This window comes from Pholcus phalangioides, unplaced genomic scaffold (assembly GCF_987345545.1).
Source record: "Pholcus phalangioides strain wild (caught in Gottingen) unplaced genomic scaffold, Ppha-v1.0 ptg000024l_1, whole genome shotgun sequence".
Lineage (NCBI taxonomy): Eukaryota > Metazoa > Arthropoda > Arachnida > Araneae > Pholcidae > Pholcus > Pholcus phalangioides.
In genome coordinates, this window is record NW_028301616.1 from 5,016,314 (window position 1) to 5,043,108 (window position 26,795).

At 34.4% G+C, this 26,795-nt stretch overlaps 1 protein-coding gene across 1 annotated transcript in view; it reads right to left on the reverse strand.

Moving 5' to 3' along the window:
* Positions 1-26,392, reverse strand: part of LOC149068618 (protocadherin Fat 3-like) — a 181,316-nt gene extending 154,924 nt beyond the window's left edge. The window contains exon 1 of the mRNA XM_089250408.1: positions 26,166-26,392. The gene's annotated coding sequence lies outside the window, so the exon portion shown is untranslated. The remainder of the gene's footprint in view (positions 1-26,165) is intronic.
* Positions 26,393-26,795: the final 403 nt, after the last annotated feature.

Below are 26,795 nucleotides of genomic sequence, written 5' to 3' on the forward strand. Positions count from 1 at the left end.
TTGTATTAAAAAAAAATCTGCTTTCGTGAGAGTAACTTTTTTTTAGCAAAAACTGCATCCAAATATACAAATTCTTTCAATTTTTTTGAGCTTTTAAACTATCCAGGAATTTATTGGATATCCTGTATATAAATTGCAGCTTTATTATGTTAATTGAATAATTGTTTAATTTTTTTCGAAACCAAACGACCTTATGTTGTTCAGTAGTCCTCTCGATAACAGACACCCATGGGACAAATAATTTTGTCCGTTAACGGGAGATGTCCAGTGGAACCTCGTTTAGCTCCGGTTGTTATTTGTTTCTATACTTTTTAATGCTGAAATGTGTATGTTACTGCAAAAGTGATACTCCGGTGGTTATGCATATTCACCAATCGTCTTGATATATATATAAAGAAAGTTTGATTAAACTCCACTACATTTGTCACTTTTACTGGTGATTATGCATAATTCCCAAATAAAGTTGGAAAGTGATAAATGCGGGAAAATTTATAATTTTGCTTCTCTTCATTAAACCAATTAATTATTTTTACCCTTACATGATACGAGCAATATATTTTGCAATGGAAATTAAGTTAAAATACGTGTGGATAAAAGATGAAAACATTCATAACAACATCATCAGTCTTATAATGTTGTCTTTCTTCACATGTATCAACAAACAAAACCAGCATTATCATTCGAATTCATCATCTTGGACCATGGTTAAGTTCAGTTAATTAATTAATTTATCATATTTACCAACATGAGCTTGGAATCAAACATAACCTTGGTAGAAAATGATTCTAGAATTGTGACCAAAAATTAATGATATAGAGTTTGGAAAAAAATTAGAGCTTACTCCATTGGTTCCCAACGTGGGCGTTAACGACCCCTGGGGGGGTGATGGAATGTTCCGGGGGGCGTTAGAAGCTACGAGTATAACATAGGATTCTACGGGTTAGATTGCGTTGGGGGCGATGGGAGTAAAAATTCCTGAAGAAGGGGGCGATGGGACAAAAAAGTTTGGGAAACTGGTTTTCCCGATACAAAGCTGATTATAAGTTATTAAATTATCCTGCTACAATCAAAACATTGTAGGACGCACATACTATTTCAGACTATTAGACTTTCTGTAAGTAAATTATTGTCTTCGACAAACTATCGTGTAATTCCAAAGGAAAATATTATGAAAATTACGAAACAGCCGTCGATATTTTTGTTCTCTTAAATCAATCCGAGCTTTTTCCGTAAAATTACAAAATCTAAAGATTATTCACAGTTTACTCTAGTAAACATTATTACAAGTATGAATAAAGAAGGAGATATCCATTACAGCTGTAACACAATGTCATGTTTCTGGTAATTACGTCGAAAAAAAGACTCATTGGGAAGGAAGAAAAGCAAATCCAAAGCTTGGATAATCGACTCTAAAAATGCGACTATTCAAAAAATTTAAGGAAATCTCAAAGAGAAAGAGATTTTCACGATCCTCGCATTCAGTCACAGTTACAATAAACAACGGTTAGTTTATCAAACGTTCAATCATGCGTACATTGGGCAAAAAAGATACCGATTCTGGTAGCTGGTACGAAAAGGAAGTATGGATCAAATTCTCAATGCGAGAAAAGAATAATGGTAATACTGAGATAATATTGAAGGAAAAGGCAACGCCGCAAAAATCATTTACTATATTCCAAGTATCTTTTTTTGAGAAGGGATAAATTCTCTTATTTGAGAGAAATGTTGCTATTGGATTTTCAATTTCCAAGGTGAATGACTGCTATATAAGTTCATACGATGCGATGTATATAATTTCCAGGAATTACATTCTAATCTTACATCGCTGGGATTATTTTATTTTACCACGGATTGGATATCGAATCTACTACACTAATCGAGATAAGGACACAGCCATTCCCCAATGTAATAGATATTTTGGAGTTTTTTTGTGAATATTCGATTGAAATTGGTGCGCTATTTAGCTGAAAATGATTGAAATGTACATGATATTGTGTAAAATAAGGCGTTCTCTTTGCGTTCAACAGACTCCTTTTTTGCCGGTAAAGTGAAGACTACGGACCCTTTATACTACAAAATGAAGGCTACGGACCCATTGTATTAATGAAATGAAGAACATGGGTCCATTATACGAATCAAATGAAGGCCGCGGATCCCTTGTACTAACAAAAATAAAGGCGGTGTACCTCTTGCGTATCTATACCTTGTACCTATAAAGTGAATGGCTGGAGACCAATTTTATCAATAAAAATATATTCCGTGGTCCTCTTTTTACCAATAGAATAAAGAGTACGGCGACCCTTGTATCGATAAAATGAAGGCTATGGACCTCTTTTATAGATAAAATAAAAGCTACGGAACCCCTTGTACTAATAAAATGAATGCCACTAGCCATCCCCCCTTGTACTAATAATCTTGTGGACATGGAACCCTTGTAACAATAAAATGATAGCCACGGACCTCTTTCCAGACTACAATAATTAGTTAATCATTTTTCATTCAAGCTTACGAAACCTGAAGGCTTCTGCAAGGATGACGTCACTCTCCTCTACCATACGAAGGCTTTTAACAACTGGCTATTGCGAAGAGGAATTTTGGAAAGAGAGAAAATACAACTGCCTTTTTGTGGGGAATCGAACCAACGCCCTAGATCACTAGGCCAGCGGTTCTCAATCGGTGCTCCGCGGAGCCCTTGGGGTTCCTTATGAGCTCCCCAGGGGCTCGCGGCCGCTCGAGGAAAGCAAAATAAAAACAGTAATTTGAAAAAATGATTATAATTACTTTAGAATAATAAAAATAAATCAGTAGTTTTTTGCAGAATAAACAAGAAATAGGTCTACGGGGCTCCGCCATAGAAATTATACGCCAAAAAGGGCTCCGCGAGTCGAAAAAGGTTGAGAACCGCTGCACTAGACTACACAGGCAACAAATCTCTCAATCTTTCCTTGGAGCTCGTGTACACTGAACGGGACCGTACATGGACGACCGGACCAAACTCAATCCAAGCTCACAACTACTGACGCTGCCACCAGATGACGACTTATACAAGGATGACTTCTTCGTATAGTGGTGGAGAGTGATGTCATCCTTGTATAAGTCACCATCAAGTTTGCCATAAGTCGCCTGGTGGCAGCGTCAGTAGTTGTGAGCTTGACCTGAGTCTTGCCGGCCGCCCATGTATACGGTCCCGTTCAGTGTACACGAGCTCCAAGGAGAGATTGTGTGATTCGTTGCCTTTGTAGTCTAGTGGTCTAGGGCGTTCATCCGGAAAGTGAAAGGACGTGGGTTCGATTCTCCCCGCAAAGGCAGTTGAATTTTCTCTCTTTCCAGAATTCATCTTCGCAACAGCCAGTTGTTAAAACTCTTCGTCTGAAGGGTTCCAGAACCCCTATGCTATATTCAAAATTATTAGCGTTAGCAAATTTAACCCGGCTGAGCGAACGTTTGAATTCAAACTCGGAAGACGCGCGTAGGGTTTGCCGGGTCCCGATTTTAATTTAAGGAATATTATTAAAAAAATCAGGACAATGCCTTTGTTTATATTAATTATGTATATTAATTCACAAAACGCCTGGAAAAATATCCAGGGTCATCTTCGTTAAAATTGCGTTCTTCGCTCTTTTCAAACTGAAATTTTGAGTATGTGTCATGATCGCTGCTTCATCACTCAATTTGTCATTGCCTTCGAGAATTTATTCGTTTACGCCATTTTTTGATACCCAAAATGGCCCATCCCCATTGCGACCAGCAAGTGGTTCTAAGCAAACCTTTCAGGACATGTTTTGAAAATCACCAGAAAATATGCGTTCGGTTGCTAAACACTCATTTGTTTCATTTATCAGAAAACTGATTTATGGACGCTAATGACAATTTTTTTTCAACAGCAATGGCCTTAAACTCAGCTACTGAAGGAATGAAGAAACGTACTACTGTGGGTTGAGAGGACGAGTCCCTCTTTGTAAGGAAGGGTTAGTGGGGCCACCACACTTTAATATTCGTACCCTTTAGAATAAATACACCAATAATTTTGAATTTCTTGTGGAAACTCCGTTCGATCTTGCGACGTTCAGAGGGTACCGTAAAGTATATCACTGTATAAATGGATACTTCAGTTATAATTTTCAAACACGAAATGTTTGGTGATACACCTGACCAATATCATGTCACCCCTAAATTTTCACATCACATCCTTTGTGCTTAAAAATGCCTGTCGGACACACGCACGAACGGATCCTGTCCATAACTTGAGAATTGGCGGTAATTGGGTTTGAAATATATATTTTTTTCTCTCTTGCAATTCAACCAGCTAATTTCTTTCTGCGTCGTTAATTAACTGTAAATAACCAGATTGTTTCTTTCTTTCTTTTTTTCACCCTTTTCAATCACCGGTTATTCTGTTTTTACAATTAGGTGAGATTAAGTAGAGTATGAAAGAGCTGAACTTGAAATTTCTAGACTGAGGATGACGCATGATTTTAATTTACACTGAAGTTCAATGCTGTCAATTAGTTTTCAATGCTCATTTATTTACAACGCTCTGATCATTTTACGGCTCCTTGAAGATTCATGTTTCAAGAAAATACTATTCTTCAATCTGTGCCGATTAAAGTAAGTCTATAAATGAATTAATTTGGTAATAGCCATTGACTTCTCAATGTATAACTATGTCTTATAGTTTCTTAAAATTTAATTGCAAAATTTAAGTTTCATAGAACTTATGTGTAACATAAAATTTTTTGTTACACATAATAGGTTGTTTTAAAAATAAGCAGGTGCCGATAAGTTATCTGGGTGACCATTGGCGAGCTCTTTCAAATCGGCGCAATTTAGAAAGCTATTTCATCTTATCTTTGCACTCAATTCGAATTTGTGACCTTTTTTTTTTCAAAGGTCAGAACACTTCGACATACTGCTCGACAGATTTTTTTTCCATCGTCAATTGTACAATAAACTGTAATTGTTGTCCTGATAATTGATCAGTACTAAAACAACTAATTAGCCTTATTAACTTTTGAAATTACAAACAGAATATTTTGTTCTGTTTTGGTGGACCTTGGATTTGGATTTACAATAAAGTAAAACCTCGATAATTCGTCACTTAAGTTATCAAGAAATTATGACGTCTTAAGCGGAGTGACGACTTAAACGAAATGCAGTCATTTTCAATGTTTATAAATTTAAAATATTATTATATAAATTCAATATATTTATCAAAATATGAGTTGAAACTCCAACGTTAATAAAATTTATAGATAATAAAAGGAAAAATAAGAATTTTTGAACTTCCTAAGCATTCAATATTCAACTTACTGTATTATGGTTAGATACACTGGTTACCGTACGATTTATACTTGTATTTTTTTTTGAATACACACTAATCAAAGCAAATGTTAGCATTTCTCTATAATGCAATTTAATGCACATTAATTTTATATGTCCATGACACATCTAATTTTTAGTGATTTGAATTTATTATCTGTAGTTCATGGTACAGATATGAAGTAATCTCGAACACAGGGCCAAATTTTGACTTAACGGGTCCCTGGCCAGGGCAAAACAGACATTAGAAAGCCTTCTCAACTGGGAAGACAATATATGGTTTATCAACAAACAAATTTTGTTTAAATTTGAAGCCTTAAATTAATGGGGGCTGGGTGGCGGGGAGGGGGGAAAGGGAAATGCAAGAATTAAGTCCAACTCGAACAGTCCCTAACGCGTCTTTTTAGTCCGAAATGAACTTCCTCGGTGTCACTTTCTTTATTTGAGCTGTTTTGTTTTGGCACATAAGTCTTTTTTATGGTCACTTTTGCTATCAAGCTTTTTTCTCAACGGAAAAGCCATACATAGAAATCATCTATTCCTCTCTCTCAAACTTTTCCCATAGGGGTCATTCAAGTATTACGTCAGCATCGAGGGGGGGGGGTGTTTCGGATTTGCTGACTTTTGATTACAAGGGGTGGGGTTTGAAGGTTGCTTGCATCATCAACCACCCTTTTTGAATATATGAATTATTCTAAGGTGCTGACGAAATTTTGCTGACGGGGGGGGGGGGGAAGAGGTGGTCAAAAATGGCTAAAAATCTGCTTACGTAATACTTGAATGGCCCCATAGTGACGAGTTAACCCGCCGTCGGGCGCAACCGGCCTGACAAGCACAGTTCGGACGTTTTCGTTCCCGCCTCCACTCGCAGTAAATTTTCTTTTAATGTTTTCTGACAATAAATGCGTTATTTTTTTTTTTTGCAACGAATTTCGCGTTTTTTTGTTGTTGTTTGAACATCCCCACGGAAGTCAGTGATTACTTTTAGAATACTAAAATTGAAATTAATTCACGATTGTTTTACCTGCGCCCGAACTCGCCAATTCTAATACTGCTCTCGACGGGGCTAACCGAAATTAGAGACGACTTACCGAGGGTTTGATAACATTGTTATCTATGGAAGCCAGACGAGACCGAACAAAAATGACGACTTATCGAGGTTTTACTGTGTTTCGCCGAAAATGATCCAATCATTTCAAATCCTGTATACCTTCTTCCGTTTTGATAGTTCGATATATTCGATATTCTTTGTTGCAACTAGGTTTTATCATTTATTCGATTATTTAAAAATAAGTATTTAATTTTTTATATTAATATTATGGTCAATCATTTCGTTTTCAAACAATAAAGGAAACAGTTCAGTTCATAAAATTATGAATAAAGATTGAGATTTCATCGTCTCAATCTTATTCAGAATGAAATTAAGGAAATTGAAAGAATTAAAATTTTTTTTTCGTAACCCAAATATTTATGAATGGATCCCTCAAATATTTTTTGTTATTTTATGAATTGAACAGTTTCCTTTATTTTGAATCAATTTTTCATCAATTTCATTGATGTCATGGTATTTCATCATGCGTGCAAGCAGTTTTAATGCATTTTTTTGTTGTTGAAAATTTGTGAAAAGTTAGAGATATTATTATTAGAGATATTTGAAATTTTGCAGTTTCATAAGATAGCATACACAATCAAGTATATGCTGTAAAATTTTGAAATAAATAAATAGTGAATAAATAAATAAATAAATCAATGAATAAATAGTATTTTTAATAATATTTCTACACATTTTTATCATGTCAAAAGGTAGGAGAACCCCCTTAATCGATAAAAAAAATACAATTGCTTTCTAAGAAAGTGATTGATTAACCGATTGTACGAGACAAATCGGCCAATTTCGTACTCAATTTTTCCGGGTTTTTTAACAATAATTCCCGTACAGTGAAAGAAATTTATAATAAATGCATTTTTTTTGTAATACAATTGTATTTTTTGAGGATGTGTATTTTTCTTTCGATCCGTTATTATTGATGGCGTATTCTTTTTTAGACACGGATGCATCGTATTCAATTATACGCAGTGATATTTCACGCACATTCCAGCTGTCTTTGGGAAGACACAATGTTTAAGAAGAATCAAATGAGACGTGAAAAGTGTTTCTTCTCGCACAGACAGAGTAAATTATATACACATAAATACGAGGAAATTGGACCAAAAAAAAAAGGTAAAAAAAATAGTTTAAGGTGGCAGTTCTAGCTTTTGACAAGAAACAATTTTCTACTTGGTTATTGTTATCTTATTTCTTAACCTAGTTCTGTCTCTTATAGAACTTCCAGCATTGCCTTAACGAACGCAAATTTTGATTTTCTTGCTTTTACTAATCGATCATTATGATCACTATCGTACAGTTTAGTTGCGAAAACTGATCATCTTCTTAATTTTATTTTTTATATTTTCGTTCCCATTTTTGTGAGGAGATAACAAATTTTTATTCTTGATGGATATGTTGTATGTGTGTATGCAGTAAATGTGATAAATCCGACAATTAGGCATAACTCGCTGACCATTTCGGTAAATTTGATAAATTGCCCTAAATTTATGATTTTTTTTACCGGTGATTATGCACAAAACCCAAGCATTGTTGGTAAATTTGATGAATACTAAAAATAATTATCACTTTTAACAGGCGTTTATGCACAGTATACGAGCGTCGTTGGTAAAAATGATAAATCGTACTAAATTCATTATATTTTTGGGTTATTATTATACATAATCGACATTTTGCATTACTAAATATGATGAATTGGTCCCATTGCTTTTTTATCCTTTTTCAAGTTTGCCAACGACACTTGGGTATTATGAATAATCACCGGTAATGGTGACAAATTTATCTAATTAAACCTACCGAGACAATTGGCGATTGTCCATTATACTCGATAATAATGCATAATAATCGATTTATCCCATGTAACATGTACAATAATGCGAGAAAAATGGATTAAAAGAGAAGCTAAAAAAATTCTGACAAGAAATAATTTTCTACTTGGTTATTGTTACCTTTTTCTTAACGCGATTCTGTCTCTTATAGAACTTACAGGAATGCAAACGAAAGAAAATTTTGAATTTTCTAGCTTTTACTAATCGACCATAACATGTGATCGCTATCGTATAGTTTAGTTACGGAAACTTATCATTTTAATTAATTTATTTTTTTAATATTTTCGTTCCTATTTGTGTTTTTGATCAAATTTATTCATTTTTATTTAATAATTATTTTTAAATTCTTATTTAACAAGTATTCACACAAATTGTAAAATAAATTTTGAAATTGAAATTTGAAATTGAAATTTGAAATTGAAATTTGAAATTGAAATTTGAAATTGAAATTTGAAATTGAAATTTGAAATTGAAATTTGAAATTGAAATTTGAAATTGAAATTTGAAATTGAAATTTGAAATTGAAATTTGAAATTGAAATTTGAAATTGAAATTTGAAATTGAAATTTGAAATTGAAATTTGAAATTGAAATTTGAAATTGAAATTTGAAATTGAAATTTGAAATTGAAATTTTAAATTAAAATTATTTATTAATTTTAAATTAAAATTATTTATTAATTTTTATTCAATAATTATTTATTAATCTTTATTTATAATCATTTATTAATCTATATTTAATAATAATTTATTAATCTATATTCAATAATTATTTATTAATCTTTATTTATAATCATTTATTAATCTATATTTAATAATAATTTATTAATCTATATTTAATAATAATTTATTAATCTATATTTAATAATAATTTATTAATCTATATTTAATAATAATTTATTAATCTATATTTAATAATAATTTATTAATTTTTATCTTGATGACTACGAATATTTAGCGAACATGAAGATTCTTATTATGAAAAATTTAATTTTCTTATACACTAGACTCTCATGAGACCAGGGATACGTCAGGCAATGAAAAGAAACGTCAGATAACTGTGTAGACACGTTATATTCTTTGAGTGTGCGAAATTAAACTATCAGCAGTGAACAGGGCCGTCTTAACAGCATCCTGGGTCCTCGGGCAAAGTGATTTTGATGACTGATGATAAAATATTGATAATTGGTAATTATTATCCTCAGTGAATGATGATGATTAAGTTGTAATTTGTAGTCATTTTCAAAATTTCCCATTAATTCGAACTTTTTCCAGTGACTCTGGACTTCGAATTAATCAAGTTCGACTGTAGTATGAGTGTAAGAATGCAAAAAAAAATTACTGATCCATTCACGAGAAATGCATCGAATATTTTTAATTTTTCCGTAAAAATAATGAAAACTCGGAGTTGGAATTCCTAAAATTCCAAGTCAATCAGACTAATTTGTTCAAATCACCTCGGATGAACGATCACTGACTGGTACGGAGCTGTCAGAGACACAAGATCGCTGTCCATCACTAGTCACAGATCGTACGTGATTATTCCACGGCATGATGATTGAAGCTCCATAAATTTCACTTTACTTATTATCCAGTCATGCTCGAACCGGTCCAGGAACCGTAATAAGAAATTGGACTTGGTATGTTGTATTTACGCTGCCTCGAGCAATAAAATAATCGAAACCGATCCGAGTTGATTAAGAATAATAGACAATAATTGAAAATAACAACACAGATAAATTACAACAAAGATAACCAAAAAAACATAATGGTTATTTTGCCGAAACAATTTTTATGATTGATTTTTAGTGTGTGTGGATCGGAGTTGCTGGAACTGGGATATACTTGACGAACCGTATCTAATACCATGACTTACAGACATTTTCACACGGAGGTGTATGAGTTTCCATTTTGTCCTGTACCGATACATGTCTCCTTCCTCTTTAAAGTTTTACTTTATAAGACACTAGTTGAATTTCTCGCTTCATTAGTTTCCGCCAATAGTCTAATAATTACAGTCAAAGACGTCTATCACATGACGGAAATTTTGCTCTATATTAAGGACGAAATATATTTCAGAGAGACGTGTGTGCGTGTGTGTGTCTTCAAATAGCGTAATGAGGATGATAGAAAAATTTCTAGATTATTACTGAACCGACGAAAATAAAACTATCGTGTCTGTCCTGTCGACAGATACAATCCAGGTCTGTTTAGGACATATATACAGGTCGTCAAAAAAGATTTCATGACTGAGACCGAAAATAAGTTCTGGTTCAATCATATACTTAAGTAGGACAGCAATTTATAACATATTTCATGAAATTATTGGTTCAGTTTTGGTACTTAAATTGTGGTTGGCGACTGCCGTAGTCCAGTTTGTATGTCACGGTGAATGTGATGATAATAACTGGTTATTATGCATAATCTACGAGCATTTTGGTAAGTTTGATAAATTTTCCTAAATTTATCCCTTTTACCGGCGATTATGCATAATTACCCAAGCGTCGTGTCGTTGGTAAACATGGTAAACCATATTACATTATGTACAATGCATGATAGTTCATAAATGTGTGTGTGCATTGTATCATTATATCGGGGTACGATCGTAAAATTTATTATCATTATATCGAGGGTACGATCGTAAAATTTATTATCATTATATTGGGGTCCGACTATATTCATCACACATACTAGAATTATTTCGATTTTTTTTTCATATTTATCGAATTCACCAATTACACTAGGGTATTATGCATAATCACAGATAAAGGCAGTAAAATTCAAGTATTTATAAAATTTACAACGACACTTTTTTGTTATGCATAATCGCTGGCGAAGGTGGCGTAATTCTTTCCTTCAGCACTCATTACGACCAATCACGATACGTTAAATTTCTCCGATACACGTATCAATGTAAGTATTTATTAATATGCGTTCGGATACCTTACAGTCAATAGTACGGCTCCCAGATAGCGATGGAAAGAAATTTCTGTGTAGCTATTTTAAAATTTTCGAAGTTCTCGCTCCTCAGTTTGAAAACCACTGCTATAAAGGGATTTCTTATTCATAATTACATTTGCATCGACCAAAAGAACATGTTATTCCTCAAATGAGGAAAAATTAAAATCTCAACTACTTTCAAATTCGAACATGTAACGAGTATCAGAAAGAAATGCATGCATATATGTAGGAAGCAAGTTCTTAATTAATAAGTTCAAATGCAAATTAAGATACAAAAATAAAGGAATGATGATATCGTCCGTTCTTTTGAATGCAATTTACGCTCATTTTTATGTTATCGATGAATATATTATATTTTATGCGGTTTTTCTATTTTCAATATCGAAAACATTGAGATACGCATCCTACAACACCATTGTTGTTATTTTTGGTTCTCAAATATCCATAAGTATGTCAATTTTTTCCCCTTTCTTAATCTCTGGTTATCATTCGTCACGCGAGGTTGGACCCCGGTTCGGAACCAACTCATTTATTTTATCCGAGAACTGGGAGGAACTTGTTTGTCCGTGAATGTCTGATTATTTGGAGCAAGGGAAAGTGCATTGCACGACCTCGGATCATGAATTTTCTAACGAATCTGGGGAGAATTATGGCTGTCTCCATAAGTATACATATAAAATCTATTTATTTACTTTCTTTCTATAAATAGATGGGGTATTATAAATAAATATCCGATGGAATTATAGTTATATGGTCGGAATAATAAAAAAACCAACGCTTATAGATGAGATCCGTGGGAGTTGGCGAGTATTATTACCGAGAAATGGATTGCAGAGCTGGGAATATATTCCAGCCAAGCAAATTATATGGATTTATTTATATTTATGGATCGATGCCGATTAGCTTCTAATTTTAATTATCGAATTTCTCAGTGATATGTGAAAAATGTAAACTGTCGAGTAACGTTGTTTGGACAATCTCGTCTTTAGTGTGTAGATAATGTGAGATAATGCGAGAGCTGGCTAGATATGAATAATGTGATTGTCGGTTTGAGGACAAGCATAGCCGATACTCGTTACTCGAAAAAGTTTGAAGACTCCTGGTCTATTAGCTGATAATTACATTACTGCGTATCAAGTAATAGAAATTTTACCATTTTTGCTACCCGAATAGTCGAAGACATGCTGCTTCCTCCTGCTGAAGTGAAAAAAATTTACCATTTCGTCAGTTTTCTTTGGCGGAAGGTAGATGGCAATCAAACTCAGACGTTGCATAGATTCAATAGAATTGTGAAAACAAAGTAAGAAATACACTACAAGCAACCTGTCTGAGAAAATTTGAAAAATTTATGACGTTTGCCATTTGACTAACAGATATTAGATTAGTTTTGTAGACCTACTGGAAGGACACCCTAGTCTCTTGAGGTCACAGAGATAGGGAGTGAATGCTCCCAGTTCATGTATTTTTTGTGTTATTCTGATTTTGTCTTTTTATGCAAGTTTGTACCAATTGTTATGTTTTTGTTGTTGAAAAAAAATAAAAAAATAAATAACAACAAAGAAATTAAAAACAAACTACAGCCAAATCTCGTTTTAGCGAATACCGTTATAGCGAAAAAAATCTCGTTTTGACGAACACTTTTCTAATCCCCCTTGATTAGTTTACATAATGGGAACATTTTTAAATATCCTGGAATTCTTTTACAACAAAATTTCGTTATGACGAAGTGACTACGGTCTGTTTTGAAGTTCGTTATAGTGGTATTCGACTGTATAACATATCATTCACATGCAATCTATACGTCATTTTAAGAATTTCATCTAAAAAAAAAAAGCAATTAAAATCATTTCCTCATGATTAAGTGGGTTACCAAGACCATCATCTGAAAGCGATGGTCTTGGTAACCTGATGGAAAGCGATGATGAGAACCTTTTGAGGGTTTGAACAAAAAGAAATATATATGGATAGAAAAGTGCAAATTGCATACTTTTTAATGTCTTATTATCCCTATGAAAACATCTTTTGCCCCTGAATCACCTTCAAAGGAACACTTGAATGTAATTTACGCAATGGCTTCTAGATTCTTGACCATTGACATGAAAGCGAAAAGATTTTTTTTTTTTCATTTCTTCAAAAGAAAAGTTTTTATATTTTTCCTCTCTCTTATTACCTAACCATTTACTCGTTTTTACCAACTCACGTTTCACCCACACTTATGTTCATCTAATTTAATATTCATTTCAGTCAGTCTGTGGGCGTCGTGATGACAGAGGCGTTGAAAAGCCTTAAATACGTGTGTTTTGGTAGAAACGTGCAGATGAAAGCTACAGATTTTCTTCTACAGAATGCGGAAATGCCCCTAATAACGGAATATTTTCAGAAGAGTTTTATTATCATTTTATTGTTTAGAAAATCGTTCTGACATCTCGTGTAAAATAATTTCCATAAATTACAATGAGACTTCTAAGGTTGGTATATTGAATTGAAAACGTCACACACGTGAGAGAAATATTTGACCGAGATTCATTTGAGTTGAACGTGATTGAGAAATGCCAGTTCCATTTTGATTTTGATTTTATGAGAAACATCATCACTTTTTAAAGGATGTGAATGGAAGATATTTTAGTATAAAACATTTAAAAATCTCGGAGTTCTTGATGGAGGAAAAACCCCAAAGAGCAGATGGGTGTGTCAAGTGTTTGATTTCAATCTGTGCTTCAAAGATATGAAAGATGGCTGGCAACTAATCTTCGGTTCAGTAGACAATGCTCTGGTCAAAAATGGTAATTATAAAATTTTGCCTTATTAACTGTTTCCAGACAAAAGTTTTCGACAAGAATTTTGTGACATCATTACTTAAACAATAGGATCTGAGACATAATTACGGAAAAAGGAGAGGTTCTGAGACAGCATCATAAAGTTTTCTTAAAAGTATTTGAAGAAAACTTTATGTCAACAAAGGTGCTGAGACAACAATCTGTGTATAAGGATTCTGAGACAACACCACATAAGACAGCGATATACCAGGAAGGGTTTTGAGGCAACAATATGGCGGCAGCAAGGGTTCGAATACAACATTACACCCAAAAGGTTCTGAGATAGTAACTCATAAATAAGGATTCTGAGTAAAACAGCAGTTCGTAAACAGGGATTCTGAGATAGCAATTTGTAAATAGGGGTTTTGAGATAGCAACTCGTAAACAGGGGTTTCCTGAGACAGCAATTCATAAAAAGGGGTTCTGATACAGCAACTCTTAAACAGCGGTTCTGAGTAATACAGCAACTCTTAAACAGCGGTTCTGAGTGATACAGCAACTCTTAAACAGCGGTTCTGAGTAATACAGCAACTCTTAAACAGCGGTTCTGAGTGATACAGCAATTCGTAAACAGAGATTCTGAGACAGAAGTTCGTAAAATGGGTTCTGAGATAGCAACTCGTAAACAGGGGTTCTGAGACAGCAATTCGTAAACAGGGGTGCTGAGTAACACAGCAATTCGTAAACAGGGATTCTGAGACAGCAATTCATAAATATGGGTTCTGAGTAATACAGCAACTCGTAAACAGGGGTTTCCCGAGACAGCAATTCGTATAAACAGGAGTTCTGAAACAACAATTCCTAAACAGAAATTTTGGGACAACTTTGTATCAACAAGGTTTCTAAGACTACATTGTGTTATCAAGAGTTTTAAAACTGCATTACGAGAACAAGGGTTCTGAGACAACAATATGTGCCACAATAATTGGATTACGTGGGTTTCTGAACAACTTTCGTTTTTGTGAAAATACTGCTATTATTGGAGCTTCAAAAAGATTTCAAGTAGTAATTCTCGGGTAATCGCGGTGACGCCATAGGTTACCCAGAAAAAATGTAGGATTAAAATTGTATTGGAAATGGCAATGTGTGTGTGTGTGTGTGGCTGCGACTCTCAACAAGTGTGCATGGGTGACATTGAAGCTCTCTGAAATCGTACAATAGCGCAGAGGTCTTTTCCCCCTCAGACATTGCGGGGGGGGGGACTTTTCATGAAGCCCGCTGGCCACCAAGTCATGCATTCCTCATCATTAAACAGTGTTTCCCAAATTTCTGAACTCTTTTATTTACTCTGGAAATTATTTGTTTCATTAAATTTGAATGTTTTTGTTTGTTTTGAAATTTGAAATAATTTCTTTCACCGATTCCGATTTTTACATAAATTATTTATTTTATTAATTATAAAAATATTTGTCCCTATAATTATATTACTTTTTTATTAATTCCAAAACATTTGTGCCAATAATTCTGAAATTATTTTTTTTCTTATTTTTAAACTTTCATTAATTGTAAAATTATCTCTTTCACAAATTCTTAATTTTTTTCATGAACTCTCATGAATTTTTTTAATGATTCTGGAATTATTTCTTTCCGAAATTCTGCAATTGTTTCTTTCGTTAATTCTGTAGCTATATTGTCATTAATTATAAATTTTCATGAATAAAAAAAAACATTTCGATATTTATTTCTTTCATTAAGGTGTACCTCAGCATTTTTGTAAATTCTGTGATTATATATACCTCTTGGATGCCAATTTTTTCCTCTCAAAATATCTGTAATTATAGAGCTCAAAAATAGCGTTTCGGTACTGGGTCTATCTCCGAATTTATTACGACGGCCCTTTTAATGTGCAAAATGCATAGCATTACTATTGAATCGGAGAAGTACCTCACAGTTCTAAATGCAGCAGTACAGATTCCAGTGACTAGAGCTCCCTCTATCTCCCTAACGATATTCATTTTTAATTTAACCGGTTTTTTAAATCTTAAATGGCTATTTTCTCAAAATGGTCGGCCGGCCACGGCAAAAAAAGCTTTAAGGACCACGCATTGAAGACCCCCGCAATAGCGCCACGAGGTATTTGAAAAACAATAGTCTCATTCCCTAGGGTTCCAATAACCTGAAATGTTTAGGAACAACAAGAATGCCTGATTGACTGTTATTGCGAGTTGTTTTTTAACGTTACCATACATGGCAAAATACGCGTCCACCAAAAAAAATTATATTTACGTTTCGTAAATTCCGAATCATCAAATTACGGCCATGGACAAATTATTATTAATCAGATCGACCAAAATTATAATCAATGTTATTGAAAAACAACCGCAAATATTGATTGATTGATGCCTCTCTCTTGAAACGAATCCAATCCAAATGATCAGACATTCAGGGTCTTGCAATCATTGCAATTTTTTATTCACAATTTTATTTTTACTCTTAGTCCCCACTAAAGTGTAATTTGTGAGTGTGTGGATTCCGAACCACACAAAGAAACCGTTAAATCTAAATAATCTTTTAACCGAAGGTCATTATTAATAATGTTAAACGAATAATTTGCTAGTAATCATGTTCGTCACTCAAATATTACAGTTAACTCGTGTCTATGAGGTAATTATAAGTTTGAAATAAAACGCAAAAGATCGTCCTTGATTTTTTTTTTTTTTTGTGTATGAGAAGCCCTCTCTCTCCTTCCGATAATTTACCAGTTGTTTTTGTATTCAGTTCATGGAATCACTTTTATCCATTATTGTAGGAATTTCTTTGTGTTGTGTGTGTGTCTCCCTAATGTGAATCTCTTTCTTCTACAACATTCATATTCACCTTGAAAACATAACGGTCTGGATGACATAGCCTTCAGAAAGAAAAGACAGATGCGGCGGAGTTAGGCCTTGGCCTTCATATTATCGCGATGACGTGGAAGATCTTAATGAGAATCCATTCGAGCATCTTCATTTGGATCTTTAGGGTGCTGAGAAATGGCCTTAATTACAGAAACGGTGCCAAAAACATTTTTACATTGCTTTTTTGCGCGAACTTTACATAATTTTAGCACAAAGAAACCATTACGTTTAATTCAATCCTTGATGGTAAAATTTGAATTTCAGCACACAAGTTGGATAAGAATATTGAAAAGAGCGTTTTACATACGGAATGTATTTTCATGTTTTTCTTCTTTGATTGTGATTCTGAAATTTTTGGAATGAATGTGAGATAGTTATTTGAATGGAAAATTAGAACAAAAAAATGGTAATTAGTTCTCCTCTATAATTATATTACGCCTAATGTGAAATTTCATTCAATGGGTGTTTCACTAAAACTGTCCGGAGGGAATAAAATAGTTGGTTCTAAAACCAAAGTGAATGTCTAAAAATATTAGTAATAACGAGGGAAAAAGTTATAATTAGGGGAAATGAAGTCAGGGCCGGATTTAGGCCGGTGCGAAGGGTGCGGCCGCACCGGGCCGCTAAATTTAAAGAGCCGCACATCAGGATGAAATACTTTTATTACATTTTGACTTTCACATTCTTAACGTTTTGCTAAACGCAAAACAAATAGCTTAAAGTTCTGTTCAAATCTCTAAAATCCTGAACTCGAACCCTCTTTTACAGAAACTCGCCAGTGGGGGGGGGGGGTGGTGCTGAATTCTTTTTCAAATCTTTCAACATCACATAAGGGAGGAATAAAGCCTGCTTGCCCGGCTGAAAGAGTACCTAGTAGCGGCCCTAGATAGAGAATCGTTTCTCTAGTCCCCCAACAGCCTCCCAACTTCTAAGTGTCTGGGGTAGGGTCCTTCCCATAAGGGTGGGGCTGACAGGGCTTCTGCCCTGGGGCCGGAGACAATTCTCATAAGTTTTTTGATGGTTTTTTCACGCTATACATAAAAGAAAGGTCCTTGAAAAGTCTGTTCTGTGTGTGTGCCCGCCACAAAACATCTCAGAATTGCGGCACTGCAAAAGGATGTGGTCAGTCATTGTCTGGGGCTCACTTGAAATTTTTTCACTGGGCAGTGTGTATTATCGTCCAAATTTATCGAATGGTTTTTTCATGACCATTATGAAATATAGTATATAATTTTAAATTATTTTAATTAAATATAGTATATAATGAGTTCGATACTCATTTTTTTCGAGTGCCAATTTAAACCAGACCTGCATCGGCGTGTTCATGCACACTGGAGGTATTGGGAAACCCCGTTTTACAGGGCCGCAAAGTTGTTTTTGCATGAGACCGCAAAATACTTAAGCCCGTCCCTGAATCAAGTTTTTATACGCCTTCGATGAAAAATGTGCCGGTTTGTGTGATATTAGTTTCTCTCTCTATTACACCGATAGAAATTTACCCTGCAACATTTGATTGTATGCTCATAAGTTGAAATTTTCGATTTTTGAAACGTTTATGTTTCCATATTCGTTCTGGAACTTGGTCATTTCAGTTAAAATTAGCAAAAATGAAGAATTTCAAATTATCGATACCAATGTTTCCCTTTTTTTGTCATTATTCTTTCTAGAACTGGGAATCAATTACAATTTTTAAATGGTTAATAGAAAAAATGTAATCGATTAATAAAATTTCAATCGAATATTTTTGTGATCATGTAATATTAGGATGGTATAAAAAAATATTTTATTGATATCAAAACTCACATATTCTGTAGGCCTACATGCAAATAAATATAGGAATAGGTTAAGAAAGTAAGTCTGCCCGCTTCAAGTAATATGCTGAACATAATTGCCAAAACCTGTAATTTCTTCACTTGGATCTTGTTTTTTTAAAAAGAAATCGGTTATTTTTGTGATTATTATTAATTCATTTCGAAACTAATTTCGATTATACTGCTGCATGCTTGCCTAGACACTCCTCTCGAATAGTACTTGTGAGGAGATGAGCTGATGAATTCCAAGAATACGGAAAATGTCTCTGTTCATAGTGGAAACAATAAATTTTGGTTTTGTGTGTCTTCTAAAATTCCCATCAAAATCAATTTGAAACTGAAACCATCGAGTTCCGTTGAATCCAATTTCATGGAAAATATTGATTCAAATATTTTAAATATGGCCACTTATCCAAGATGTTCTGTATAAAACATGATTTATGACATCTAATAGGATTTTTTTTTTTAAAAATCAAGTTAATTCACAAACTCTCTTTTAATAAAAGTTTTAATCGAATTTTAATCGAATTGATCGAATCGATTAACTCAACTAAAATTTTTAACCGCGATTAACAATTGATCGATTAAACCGACCCGATAAATCAATTAATTGGACCAGCCCTAATTTTTTCTTATTTGCTGTAATTTCTTGAATTATCCTATACTTAGCGAATTTTTCGACATGGAGGCAGTAGATAGTTTTGATCCTTAAAGTACCTTCGTTGCGTATGGGCCCCTGTCTGCTACCGAAATGCGTACGTGGGTGACAAAAAATATTTAATAGGAATAGAAACTTAGTAAATTGCTTGAACGGTAGTGTCTTTCACAGATGCTTATGAAACACAAAATTCTTCCAGAATTCCATAACCCGAAAATTGCACCACGTACGAGTAATTACCAATGAACTGACTCCTCTTTTAAAGAACTTGGGTTGGAAAACAGTTTTTCCTCATTTTTTACGGCTTTTGTGTTACATCTGTCAGCCGAAGCCAATTAATAATATTAGAATTTCACTACGCACGTGGTGGTAACTAACACTTTCTCGGGTTACTTCACTTTGACCTGAAGATTTTTAACCTAATAATATTTCGTGCAAATGAAAATAGGGGAATTTTAACCTTTGAGAAGACCTTTTCCCTTTCATCTTTTGTGAACGTTTCGTGATTAAAAGGTGAAATAACGTAACGCTTCATCTGCAACGTCACGATCACTATTAAGTGGATGTGAAAACAAACACTGAGCTTCGTCATCGACTACATTTCAATGGAAAATTACGGTAAAAAAAAACAAAAAAAGAGAAACTGAAAACCGATGAGCCAATAATAATCATAATAGATGGATCACTCTGAATGACCAAAAATGTAGATTTAAATCCGTAATACTAACCGAAAAATCTAATAATCCAGATTTTTTAGATCACTCATATGTTACAGTAACGCTTAGTATTTTAGTATTCAGGCGCACATGCCGGTTTATACAGGACGGACATAATGTCAAAAGATGAATCGTTCAACATTCTGTGAACTACTTTATCAGATCCTAGATAAGTCGGAATGAGACCGTTCCTGACGTTGGATAATATGTCACGTAGTTGTTCATATGTATTGCATGTTACTTTAGGTTAACCATAATGAACAAATAAAACCCCCTTTCTTTTAGCATTTTGGATGTGCTAGCGTAGACTACGGGCTGTTGATTAGTCTTTTACTTGTCAACTAGGAGAAGATCCTTTCAATTGCTTCATTATGAGGACTTGAAGGACTAGAAGTAGAGGCTTAAAGTCCAATCCACACCTTCTCGTGGTGCAGCCCGTAAGTAGCCGTGTTTAACGCGTGGTGAACGGACGCGGATGGGCTTCCTCCAACCCACACTAGCCAGCGTGGAGGATTACGGCAAAAAACCCTCTAAAAAAATAATTCTGAACAGCCACATGCCATTATGCCTGAAAATAAAAGTGTTTAACCAATTTGTGTGCTACCAACATTGAGGTATGGAGCTGCTGAAACATGGAAACTCACTAGCAAAACGGTACGAAGGCTGCAGACAGCACAAAAGAGCATGGAAAGATGCATATTAGGCGTCTCAAGAAGTGACAGAAAACGAATAACTTGGATTAAAAGCCACACAAATCTATATGATATCATGGAAAGAATTAAATATTTAAGGGGGTTGTTGCACGGAAATTTCCCAAAAAACATATTTCCGAATTTTCAATTTTTAAATGCTATTAAATTTTCTACGTTCAAGATTTTGTTCTACCTGTCATAAAAATATTTTTAAAATACTTTAATATAAACTGCTGGCAGGCATTACACATGCTAATGTTTTTCACTAAGATGCGTTTTTCTTAAAGCTAAGTTTTTTGTTAGATAAGGAATATTTTTTCGAACACCACTTACTCAAATGTATTGAAACTTTGCGTGTCTCCCAACACTGTGGTGTTACATACTTTAACACGAGGGTATTTTTGTTAAAGTTATTTTTAAAAAAAATATGGCACAAAATATGGGTAAATTTTGGTGATTTCTGAAAAAGTTGCATGTTGTTGTGGAGTTAAAATTCGATAAAAAAAAATAACCAACAATTAAAATCCTAAAAGCTCGTGTTAAAATATGTAACACCATAGTGTTGAGAGACACACAAGGTTTCAAGACATTCGAATGAGTGGTGTTCGAAAAAATGTTCCTCTAACAGAAAACTTAGTTTTGAGAAAAACTCATTTTAGTGAAAAACATTAGCACGCGTAATGCCTACCAGCAGTTTAACAAAAACGGTTGAACAAAAACTTGAACGCAGTTTGACGCAGAACATTCCATAGTATTTAAAAATGGAAAAATGTGTTTTTTGGAAAATTTGCGTATACCCACCCCCTTAAGATGGAAAAGGGCTGGAACAACAAATGGACCACACGCATTCTGGATTGGTATCCTAGTGATGTTAAACGTCCGAGAAAGCGTTTCCAAACAAGGTGGCTTGACGAGATCCGAAAAGTGGCTGGAGTCAAATGAATGGCAAAAGCATCAGACAGTTTTTTCCAAAGAGTGTTTATTAATGAAATTGATTATTAGTTCCACACGGGAGGAAAAGAAAACGAGATGTTTAATACGAATGAAGATGGTCATAAGAAAGAGAGAGAGGTTGATCACTCATTCAACAAATGTGTTTACTAGATGGATGCATCAAAATATATACTTGCTAGAATAAATAAATAAATAAGAGCGGGTTACATACAGATGCATGTTTACACCTGCAGACAGAGTATCTATTTGAGGCCCTCATACCAAATTTTTGAGAATGTTTACTTTGGGAGAGTACGAATTTGGACATAACGCAATGGAAGCAACCTAACATATTTCTTTCACTAAAAAGGCGAAGATGCAGTTGGTCATAGCACAGAAAGCCATATAAAAAGATTTCGTTTGGATTTGCAAAGAACGATCAACCAAAATCAAAACAGGTCGAAACTACGAATTCCGAAGACCGGCCGCTGAAGCAAATCCGTAGATTACGATTCGGAGACATCATCAACATTGCTTTGTCAAAAGTAATCCCTTGCATTAAGGACCTCGTCAAAAAAGAAAACGTTATTAAAACATTGCAAATATTTTGACTGATCCTGCATTTTCTTGTTCTTATTCCAACACCAAATAAAGTCGCTGAACACACGGGCGCAAGTAACATTCAACCTATTTTTATTTGCGAGACCCAAGCCATTCGTGTAATATGCGATCCGTATCTTTATTTTTGCATATGGAATTTTAGCGATTCTAGATAAGTAGGTGTTTATAAGTGAGGCCAATTGTGTATTTCTTATACAAGACTCGGTGTGTATTCTTCCGGGATCGTGATTGTTCTTTTCTACCACCTTTTATTTTGCATCTGAAACACACTTTATTCTGTGTATTATATTGCCTATTATTCCAGAAGCGATCTCTTTCCAACATAGCATTTATATGCTACGCGACCACGTTATCATATTCACAAAAACTATGACACAGCCAACCAGGAAGAAGCCGGGATTTCGAATATGGAAATATCTGATTCATTCCTGCATTATGATTGTCATAATACCAAGTATTTAGAAGTTTAAAAGTTATTGAAGGCATTTAGAAGTACCGAAATGGTGTATCCCAATTTGAGAGATTAATTCGGTGCCAGAAGTAATTTACAATTTGAAAAATCCCGTATCTCGAAACAGATTTTACTCATAAAGTTATGGAGAAAAATAATTTTAGAACTTATGAGAAACGTAAAACTAATCTCTCAATATTATGAGAAAAATATTTTCTGAACATTTGATGGAAATGATTTCATAATTCGTGAGTAAGAAGTCATTTCAGATTTTATGACAGAAGTAATTTTTGAATTTTTGTTAAAAACAATTTTGGAATTCGTTAACCAATTCGAGATAATATAAAGAGAATTACTCAAGTTTTATAAGAAAAATAACTTAAAATTTCACCAGGGAAATAATATTAAAATTTTACGACAGAAATAATACATTAAGAAATATAGTACAAGGATAATGTTAAAAATAATATAAGGATAATAATCAAAGATAGTATAAAAGGAGAATAATTCCAGATTTATAAGAAAAATAATTTAAAATTTTACAACAGAAATAATTTCAAAATTTATGAGAGAAATGATATCAGAATCTATGGAAATCCAAAGGGAATTAAAGTCTTCACTAGTTTGGAGCCAAAGTTAGACTTGTGGGCCCCCTCGGCTCGGACTTCAATGGCTCACTTTTTAAGACGACACTGCTTCAAGACAAGCGCTTATGAGCTTCATCAAGTTTTCACTATAATAATTAGTGCAATATTTAAAACTAGTAAAATGGAAACTAAATGAATGAAATAACAAGAGTAGTTTTTATTTCAAACTCGAAGTAGTTGGACAATCTAGAACGAGAAATATTTTTCTTCCGTGAAGAAACACAGATAAATGAATCATCTTTTAAATACGACCTTAACATTGATATTCTACGTCGGCCATTACCTGTCCGAAATGTCCTTTTTCAAAGAGATATTTGTTTATCTACTTCTTTTTTATAACAGTTAATCCATCTCCATTACGTACAAAAAAATAGAGCATTGTGCGTATTTTTGTAAGGCACCGTCAGATGGTGATCTCATATACGGCTTCTTCTTTTTATATGTAGGCCATTCCCTGACACTTTTTACGCGACTAAACTCTTAACACTAGACAATTGTTTTCTTATAAGTGTTTAAAAAATTAACAGTAATATGTATTCAGTTCACGAGAAATGTATTTTGAATGGAAACTATTATACACGGATATCAAGATCAAGGTATGGTACCCAGGCGTCCCTTAGAGGCGATTTGTTTTCCTCTATATAAAGTTCACATACAACATGTGTGCCCTTGAAAATGTGCCTTTACTTGTGCTCATGAGTGGAAAAAAAAACTAGGATGTTGTTTCATTTTGAAATTCAGTACGCCACTCAAACGGATATTTTTGCAGAAAAATCGAATTGAGAAGTTCATTGAAGAAAAATACCATTTTCCTCTATGGTGATTTACATAAAATTAAGAAATTTGAAATGAGGAAAACCCTTTAAGAAAAATGTTAAATTTTGAAATGGACATGCTGACCTATTTTTAAGTTCGACATATAGAAGGAAATCCATACTCTGACATGACACCCCCCTTCCCCAGACAGGGCTCAAAGAATTATAGTAGGTCAGAAAAATATACACCGTATACAAAATGAGAAACAAACTCTTTTAAAATGAATTGAAGTATACTAAACTATTTTTATTCATTATGATTTTTACAATTTATAGTAACCACTACTTATAAATATGAGCTTAATGCAATGTTTCTTAACCCTTTTTCACCTATGGGTCTCCTTTGGACCACATTTCCACTCGCAGCTTAAGGAGTGAGACCCCTTGTACTAGCTGAATCGAATTCCGTAACTGTGACAAAATTGATCGCTAAACAAGAGTCCGTCACCAAATGTGTATTAAGCCCATTAGGCCACTGTCTATCCCAACAGACATGTTATATAGTTAGTTTGGAGATTTACAGTTGTTTTTGCCCACGCGCAAGTTTATTTCCAAGCCTAGGTCTCTTCCTCTTACGTAAACTATTCGAATACCCCGCCACCTACCTTCCAAATTTAGAAATGAGAGCGGCAATTACGCGAATTTTCGTAAGTGTTATTTTTTAGTGTTGTAGGCCTGTCAGCTGTACGGCTACCAGGCAGAGGCGGCTTAAGCAAAGGCGCAAGGAGTGCAGTGCACCTGCACGGCCGGTTATAAGGGGTGGCAGCCTAGAATTTTGTTTAGACAAGTGAATTTTTAAAAATTAGAATAATAAGAAAACACCAGACAGCAGTGCGGATATGGATCAAAAGAGTGATCCATATCTTGACGACGAAGATGTAGGAGAACTTGAGCGAACAGACTGGATCTTTGGCCGTAATAATAGGAAAAAGAATGGACTCTATCACATCGGGCAAGTCTGCATTTCAATGCGCACATTCAGTAGGAGTAGTCAAACAACGGCATAGAAGGAATTCTGGTTCGCACTTGTCTAGTGCCTGGAGCACTAGAAACTAAGGATTTCCCTAGTTTCTGCTCCGAGAACCTCGGAGTAGGTATTTTGGTTAACTCAACATTGTAAATTTGAGATTAATTAAAAAATCCAGCTCCAAAAGAAGAAAAATATGGTGTCTCATTAACAAGAACTGCATTGTGCAATGCAAAAATGTTATCTGTCATAACTAAGAACGGGGAAATGAATCTCGATCAAAAAACGGGACAGTTTGACTTTCAAAGCGGGACGTATCGTGGACGTATATGGACATCAAGTGAGTTTTGGTGAGTAAACTATGGTGTGCGGCTTTTTGGACGGATAAGAAAATCAGGTTTATTTCAGAATCCTCCAGACTAAGGCTCTTTCAACCTACCACCAGGGTCATCTTTAGGAGTGACACATAAGGCTTTGCACTCAAGCGGCAAGTGAGCTCGAGCCACCCCTGCTGCCTGGGGCACATAAATTTGTATCTAAGTGCTTGTTTGACGTTAAAGATTGCTTAGCTTCGGAAAACTATCCAAGTAACGAATCCAGTGGGAAAAATAACCACAACTTTACTGAATGTCCACAAATGAAATAGCGAATTTCTTAAATTTCGTTACTGTGACAAAACTTCTGACCACCGTACTGAAGAGTTCATCTTTAAGAGTGTATTAGACCCATTAAGTCCCTGTCCAAACCCACACACCCCAGACTTATAATTTATTTTTGAGATTTAGGGTTATTGTTTCCCAGTTGGTTCTACGCCTGAATCTCTTCTTCCTACGTTAGCTGTTCGAATACCCCGCCACTTCCAAGTGACAGCGGCAATTACGCGAACTTTCGTAACTTATTTTTTGAGTTGTAGGTCCGTCAGCTGTATGGCTTCCAGGGCACAAAAATTTATATTCAAATGCTTGTGTTTGATGTTAAACATGACTTACCTTCAAAAAAACTATCCAAGTAATGAATCCAATGAAACGACAACCAACACAATTTCACTAAATATCCATCCACAACAGTAGAGAACTATAATTGCGCCAATTCGTCGATTATCTAATAGCACCAATCAACACAGTTCTTGCACCGACGTACCTTTTGACACAAGCTCGAACAGCGATGTGAGGTGAGAGCTTTCAATCACCACTCATTTACCGACTTGCCTTGTATGGGGAAAAAAAATTGTGGAAAAAAAGGGGATTTCTGTGTTTATTTGTTGTGAAGACAGTTTTCTTTTGTGGTCTGGAGACACGCAAACGTTTTTATTCCGTAGAATGAAAAATGCTTTTGCTTGAATGGACCTGACCCAAATTCCACGAAATCATGACTCTCTCTTCTTCTTCTCCTTCTCTTTCATTTCACATTTCCAAGATTGGGTGAGAAGACTTCGGAATCATTTGATCATTATTACGACTGTGAAAATGATGAGAATTTGGAGTTTTGGAATCAGGAACTTATACAAGAGAAATGGATCGTATTATTTGTATTATTTGAGATGGTGCCATTGTTAATAATGGTTGTAGAAATTTTTTTAGACATCCTTGTAGAAATTTGGTTTCTTTTAGATCAAGGGT